Consider the following 7,757-nt stretch of genomic DNA (forward strand, 5'->3'; position numbering starts at 1 on the left):
TCATGGGACAGGAGGCCAAGGGAGAAAGAAAGGGGGAGGGGAGCACCAGAGGGAGATGGAGAACAGGCAGAGTGATTAGCAGAGAGAGAAAAAAAAGAGGAGGGGGAAAAAGAAACTAAACATATCAGGGACAGGGTAAGGAGGGGAGGAGGGGCATTAACGGAAGTTAGAGAAGTCAATGTTCATGCCATCAGGTCGGAAGCTACCCGGCCGGTATATAAGGTGTTGTTCCTCCAACCTGAGCGTGGCTATAGGCCACAGAGCAGAAGTCAGTTCTGTTTCTTTGTCTCCAGATTATATTGGGTAGCAGATTATTAACTAAACCTTTAGTGAAGGAGACTGTTTAGGAGGGGTTGTTGAGTACAGATGGAATCTCACAACCAAAAAACGGGATGTTGCTATGTGCAATCTCACAGCCAACCGATCGGAACAAGACATGCAGTCCTTATATCATCTTGAATGTATTAGACAACTAATGAATTTGTGGGAGGGGAAGTTCCAAGGCCAACTGTGATGGCAGAACACAACGTGTGAAAGTTAAAGACAAAGTTTAATATTCCCAAGCAAAAAGGGATGATTCTCCTTGATTTTCTCTTGAAAACCCTGCTGGGTGTAAGTTGTCAGCTAGGTCAATGTACCCTATGCAATGTCAAGAAATGGATGAATGTGCTGAATATATACAGTATGATTAAATTTGACAAGGGAACATCTCAGCTGTAGCCACACTGGTTCTGTGCAGTTAAACACTAGCATCTAATTAACAATGAGGAACCAGGCTTTTACATATATATATATATACTGGTTATCTGCCCCTCTGTCCTTCAGTACAAATGAAAGACCTCGATCTGAAATGTTGACTGTCCATTGCCCTCTACAGAAGCCACCTAACCTGTGAGCTCCTCCAGCTGTTTGTTTTATGCTCCATTGGTCAACATCAGCTGGCTTTTGTGTCACCATATATATCCTGTTCATAAAAGGAAGGGCAAATCCAACACAGTCAATTATTATCCTCTCAGCCGGCTCTCAATCACTAACAAAGTTCTGGAAGGTATTGTTGAAAATACTATCAGGTGACACATTCTCATCAATAATCTGCTTGCTAATACTGTAACCAGTTCGGGCTATGCCAGGACTTGCTCAAGATCTCACCACAGCCTTGGTCAAAACATGGTCCAAAGGTTGGATCCAAGAGGTGAGAGGAGACTGTTCCTTTGACATCAGCCAGCACTTAAATTAGCATAGTAGCTCGTGTAACACTAGCAACCCAGGTTCGATACCCGCCGTTTTCTGTGAGGAGTTTGTACGTTCTCCCCATGACCATGTGGGTTTCCTCTGGGTGCACCGGTTTCCTCCAACATCCTAAAGGTTAGTAGGTTAATTGGTCACATAGGTGGAATTGGGCAGCATGGGTTCCTTGGACCTGAAGACCTTAAGACATGGGAGAACCTATTACTGTGCTGCATTTCTTTTTTTTTGTAATTTATTTTTTATTGAAGTTCATCATCAAACAAACATTTCCATAAGAAGTATTTCAGATATTGTACATATATCATATAGTCATATATGCCACAAGTCTCCACATAATATTTATCTGAGGTATGTACTTACAGAAAAGAGAGGAAAGAAAGAACAAGTGAAAGGAGAAAGCTATGTACAAGTAGGGAGTGATCTTTTTTTTACAACATATTCATTGATTTGTGAGAATAAAGTCAGGCCTATGAAGTGTTATGTAGTTAAACCATTTTTCCCAGTATGAATCAAGTTGTTCCAATTTATGATTAACACATGCTGTTATCTTCTCCATTTTGTAAATGTCCACTGTAATGTCCATCCGTGCATTTAAGGTTGGGCTCTCCTGTGAAAACCATTTCCTAGTAAATTAATAAATTTAATAATAAATTTACTTAGAACTTCTCTGGACATCTTTGCTGCAGTTCCTGACTGTGGTCTCCTAGGCTATCTTTAATGAGGATTTTCCTTCCATTGTATGGTGAAATATGGGGACATTGACTCTTACGTATGCAATGTTCAACTCCATTCATGCCTCCTCAGCAAATGAAGACATCTACTCTTATATGTAGCAAGACTGAGACAATGTTGAGGCACTATCACATTAAGTGGTAAATAAGATATATGCTACAAAAGTGCTGTCCAGTTGTGAGGAGAAAGTCATAATAGCTTACCCTTGAGATTCAACTGCATTATGTTTATCAAGTTTCCAGCATCAACATTCTGTGACTCACATTTAACCAGAAATGTAATTACACCACAACATCACAGAGAGCTTTGGACACAGCTCAGAGGAACCAACCTTCCCTCTGAGGGCCATATCGATACTTTCTGCTGCCGTAATCTAAGCCCCCACCCACATCCCCTCTTCTTCCTTTTCCCATCAAGCAGAAGATTCAAAAGCCTGAACTCACATGCCACCAGGCTCAAGGACAGCCTTTACATAGAGTAATGGCATTTTTAACTCAATCCCAAGTGACTCAGAAAATTACTCCATGGCGGGTGGCTCATACTAACCCACCGGTGAGCAGAATCATTCCAGACCTTGCAAATTCCAAAAGCAGCCCTTCCTTCCAATTTGGGCCAGTTGTATGTGCAGATGTTCTGGATCAACACGGCAATTTCATTGGATGTTAAGGGTAGATAATTAAATTCCTTGATGAAGAGCCTCTGCCCAAAACATCACCTGTTGATTCCTCTCCATAGATGTTGCTCAGCATTTTGTGTGCATTGCTTAAGATTTCCAGTAGCTACAGAATCTCTTGTGTTAGTGTTATTAATAATTCAACTGCCTCTTGTTGGAGATGGCCATTGTTAGCACTTCCACGCAGCAAAACGTTATGTGCCATTTTTCAGCCTATTCCTGGGCCTTGCCGGGCTGCATGGGCAGCTTCATTTGCTCAAGAATTACGGATGGAATTACAGATTGTTAAGTCATCAGCATGTGTTCCTATGTCTCACCTTATAATGGAAGGAAGGGAACTGATTAATCATCTGAAGAAGGTTGGACCCAGGACACAGCAAAGATTTACAACAGCCACCACCATCTTCCTTTGCGCAATGGGTGATTTTCCCCTTGATCCCTATTGACTTTCATTTTTTTCCAGAGGTCTTTGGAGCTATGAATGCGTAATAGAAAACATCTTCTCTGCATGCATAGTGGCTTGGTATTGCAACTGCTCTGCTCGTGGCCACAAGAAGCTGCAATGCAGTGCACGCAGCTCAGCACGTCACAGAAACCAGTCTCACATCCAAGGATTCTATTAGTACTTCTCACTGCCTCAGCCATCGCAATCAAAGACCCTACCCATCTTGGACATTCTCCCTTCTCCACCCTCCCCTCAGGTGAAAAATACAAAAGCTTGTGAGTACTTATCACCACGCTCAAGGACAACTTTTATCCCACTGTCATCAGACTATTGAAAGCACAATAAGATGGACTCTTGGCCTCACAGTCTACTTCAATTTGATCTAGCACTTTATTGTTTATCTGTACTACATTTTTCCAGTAGCTTTTGCACTTCATTCTGCATTAATTTTGTTTTACTTTGCACTACCAATGCACTGTGTAATGATCTGACCTGTACAGACAGAATACGAGACAAGCTTTTCAATGTATCTTAGTACATCTGACAATAATAAACTAATACTAATTCAAAGACTGTAACTTCGTCATGAGGGGAAGACCCTCGAACAAAGGGTGTAATACCTCACAGAGTGGGGAAGGACCTACCAGGAATTTAAGGACTAGTATTAGAGTAAATTTGAAATGGTGAAATCCAAACATTAATCAGACTAATCATTCATTCTAGCCACTGTAGTCATAACTATTTTTACATGCCATTTCTCCCCTACAGCTAATTTCTCAGAATTAACAATACATCAGTGGAAACAGCTGATTAACATCCTGTGTTGCTGTTTGCGAAACAAGATGGTGGTGATTCTCAGCAGGCCAGGCAGAGGCTGTGCAGGGAGAAAAGGGGTGTTCATGTAAAGGATCTTATATTGAATTAGGAAAAGTTAAACAAGCCTTACAGTGCATGGGAAGGGGAAAGGTGAGAAGGAAGATCTGCAGAAGTGTGTAAAATAGGGATTATGTGTCAGAGGGATAATGGGGCAAGGTGGAAAACGGTGGCAACAGAACCTGGAAAGGCATTTTACATTCTCCCTGTGACTTTGCGTTTTCCCTCTGGGTGCTCCGGTTTCCTCCCACATTCCAGCATTCCAAAGATGAACAAACTAATAGGTTAAGTGGTTATGTGGGTGTAATTGAGCAGTGTGGGTTTGTTGGACTGGAACAGCTTGTTACCGTGCTCTATCTCTAAATGAAATAAAAATAAGTTTGAATTAGAAGGTTCTAAATGGGAGAAGCAGAAATTACAGAGGTCTAATAATATTGAAATTGGAAATCAAATACTGTATATAATGATAAAAAAATTGTTGATCAAGGATGTTGGAAATGCTAATTATATGAAGTTGCTAAACAAAGGGTTTGAAGATGAGAGGCTGTTTCCCATATTTATTCTGATCTTTGTTGGGGAAGTGTGGAAGGCCCTGGACAAAGAGAAAGGAGCAGGAGTGGGATGGGGAATGAAAGCAGTGGGTGTTTGGGATCAGCTGTGTTTCAAATCTGCCCTTCTGCTAGGATCTCTCCCAGCCTGTGTCTAGGATCCTTGAAATGGAAGGAGCCACTTCATGGGCAGTGAATTCAGTGCACTAAATTAAGAACATAAGACGTAGGAGCAGAAGTAGGCCATTCGGCCCATTGAGTCTGCTCTGATTAATGATCTGTTGGAGGGTAAATAAAATCATGGCGGGCATCATGATTGTATACACCCTGTCTTTTTTTCTCAGGGCTAGAAACTAGAGGGCATAGGTTTAAGTTGAGAGGTGCAAGTTTTTAGAGGAACTTAAGAGGCAAATTTTTTACATTCTTGTGGATTGAGCTGCCAGAGGAAGTGGTTGAGACAGGCTGAATAACTTTTACAAGCTAGTTGAACGGGTACATAGATTGAAAATGTTCAGGAAGTCATAGGCCAAATGCTGGCGAATGAGACTGGTTGAGACTAGGTTGGTTGGGGCATCATGTTTCTATGCTATATAGCTCTATGGCTCTAAGTACAAGAAAGTGTTGGCTCATGGCCTAGTGGATAAAGCATCAGTCTAGTGATCTGAAGGTCACTGGTTCGAGCCTCAGCTGAGGCAGCGTGTTGTGTCCTTGAGCAAGGCACTTAACAACACATTGCTCTGTGACGACACCGGTGCCAAGCTGCACGGGTCCTAGTGCCCTTCCCTTGGACAACATCGGTGGCATGGAGAGGAGAAGACTTGCAGCTTGGGCAACTGCTGGTCTCCCATACAACCCTGCCCAGGCTTGTGCCCTGGAAACCTTCCAAGGCGCAAATCCATGGTCTCACAAGACTAACAGATGCCTATTCTCTGGTTTATCAAGAAGGGTTAGATTGATCTAAAGTAGTTTAAGAGATCCAGAATTCGATTTATTATCACTGAGATATGTTGTGAAATTTGTGGTTTTGCAGCAGCAGTGCAGTGTATAAATGTATAAATGTAGCAGTCCAATGTATAAAATATGCTATAAATTATTATAAAAAATCCATGTTAAATAAAGATAAATAAGTAGTGCAAAAAAAGAGCAAAAGAAGTGAGGTTCCGTTGATCGGCTCATAGTCCATTCAGAAATGTAATGGCAGAGGAGAAGAGGCTGTTCTTCAAATGTTGAGTGTGTGTCCACAGGCGGCTCCTGATGGTAGTGATGGGTGGTGGAAGTCCTTAATGGTGGATGCTACCTTTTTGAGGCGTCAGCTTTTGAAGATGTCCTCATTTTGAAGAAGTCACACAGTTCGATGGGCTGAAGGACACTGCACTCTGCTGAACTGTTCCACGTTCTGAAAGAGCCTGGGTGGCAGAATGTCAGAAGGAAGATGTCACACCTACCACAGCAATGTGAGAGGGTGCCCCGAGGGGGTGGAAGGGGAGAAAGTGAAGCAGAGCATCATGGACGAAATGGTCCTTTTGGAATACTGAAAGGAGAGGAGAAATTATCTTGGAGATGGCACCATTAAAAGTGCCAGCAACGGCAAGGGATGGTCCATTGATGTGGAGCCTGAGGCGTGAGGGCAAATGTGCGAGATTCCCCTCTATGATTAAGATGATCAGAACTAATGCTTCTGATTTGGGAGTGAGGAAGTGAGTTGACAAAATGGAATTCACAACTATATTCCAAGAGGAGTTTGAGAAAGAGCCACTGCGCAGGATGAGAAAGAGGTGACGAAGGAGCGTGCACTCTTACAGTGAGCTGCCGTCTTAGTTGCCTGACTTGTGATCCGAGGGCCCCGCTGGACATCGGTTGTGTGGAATGTTGCAAGTCCAATTTAGTGGTTTATTGGTGGATGGCGGGGGAGCTGAGTGACCTCAAAAACTCTAAAACATAAAAACTAACTGAAAGGAAAACCTGGCAGCCAGGAGAATAACTGTAAGTGAGGTGTGCCCATGTAACATAGTGCCATGATGACATTTATGTATTTTTACATATAACCCATAATGAATTATTTCAAAGAATGCTGAACCAACAATAAATATATTTACAATATTAACCAAATATTACTGAAATATTAAATACACATTCCTCACTGCTTAATTAGCAAGTCCAACTCAATGTCAAATGCATCCCAACTATATAAACACACTATGCTATATAGTACTACTATACACAAGCATCCACAGCATAATAATTTTTAAATGTCCTATTAAAGTTGAAAGATTTCATCACTGCGGAGGATTTCTTACTGTTGCGGGATAATGACTTTCCTGACAGGGGAGGGGAGGGGTCACTGCTTGGCAGGAGAGACGTGTAACTATAAAACAATCTCAGGCTCTGGGACTTCCTCTGTGGTGGTTGTAGGATTTGACTTTGGGACTACAAGAAGTGGTTCTGGGCACCTTTCTTCTCAATGTGTGTGGATCGTGACGTGCGAGTACCGTGTCTGACATCACCATTTCCTGTATCTGACGGACAGCCACCTCACACTGCTGTGTCCATCGTCATCTCCTCCTGATCTGGAGCAACGAGCTCAAGGGGTGGACCATAGTAGCCAGGTTTGGCAGGAAGCTGTTATAATAATTGACAAATCCTAAAATGGACTGCAAATATGAAACATCCTTTGGCCTTGGTGCATCCTCGACTGCTTGAACTTTCTCAGTGTACTTTGTAACCCTTGGGCATCAGTGGTGTGACCACAGTTAAGTGCTGCTTGGTTTAAAGGATTCACACCTATTGTGTCATGCTCTGAGTCCATAATCTTTTTAACACTGTCTTGAGGTTTTGGAGGTGTCCCTTGTCATCCTTATTGGTAACATTGATGTTGTCCAGGTAACACTGAGTGCTTGGCAGCCTAGCAGCACTCTAGTCCATAGCTTTTTGCCAGAGTGCAGGTGCAGATGCTACTCCAAACTTCGAGCAAACTGTATGGCTTTAAATCCACTGCACTCAAGAAAATTGGCACTCGCTTGGTACTCAATTTAAGTTGCTTCAAAATAATGCTAAATTTGGTCAGTATACAATGCCCAGTTATCTCATGTGCAATCGATGCGTCAATCTTTCCAATGTAGCCAACCAGTTCTGCTTTTTTAATTTATGATTATTATCACCCAGCACTCACTGCTTATGAATTCTATTTTCTGCCTATTTTACTCAAGCATCTTTCCTTTTTGCATAGAAAACATACCAC

This window comes from Hypanus sabinus, chromosome 28 (genome assembly GCF_030144855.1).
Source record: "Hypanus sabinus isolate sHypSab1 chromosome 28, sHypSab1.hap1, whole genome shotgun sequence".
Classification (NCBI taxonomy): domain Eukaryota; kingdom Metazoa; phylum Chordata; class Chondrichthyes; order Myliobatiformes; family Dasyatidae; genus Hypanus; species Hypanus sabinus.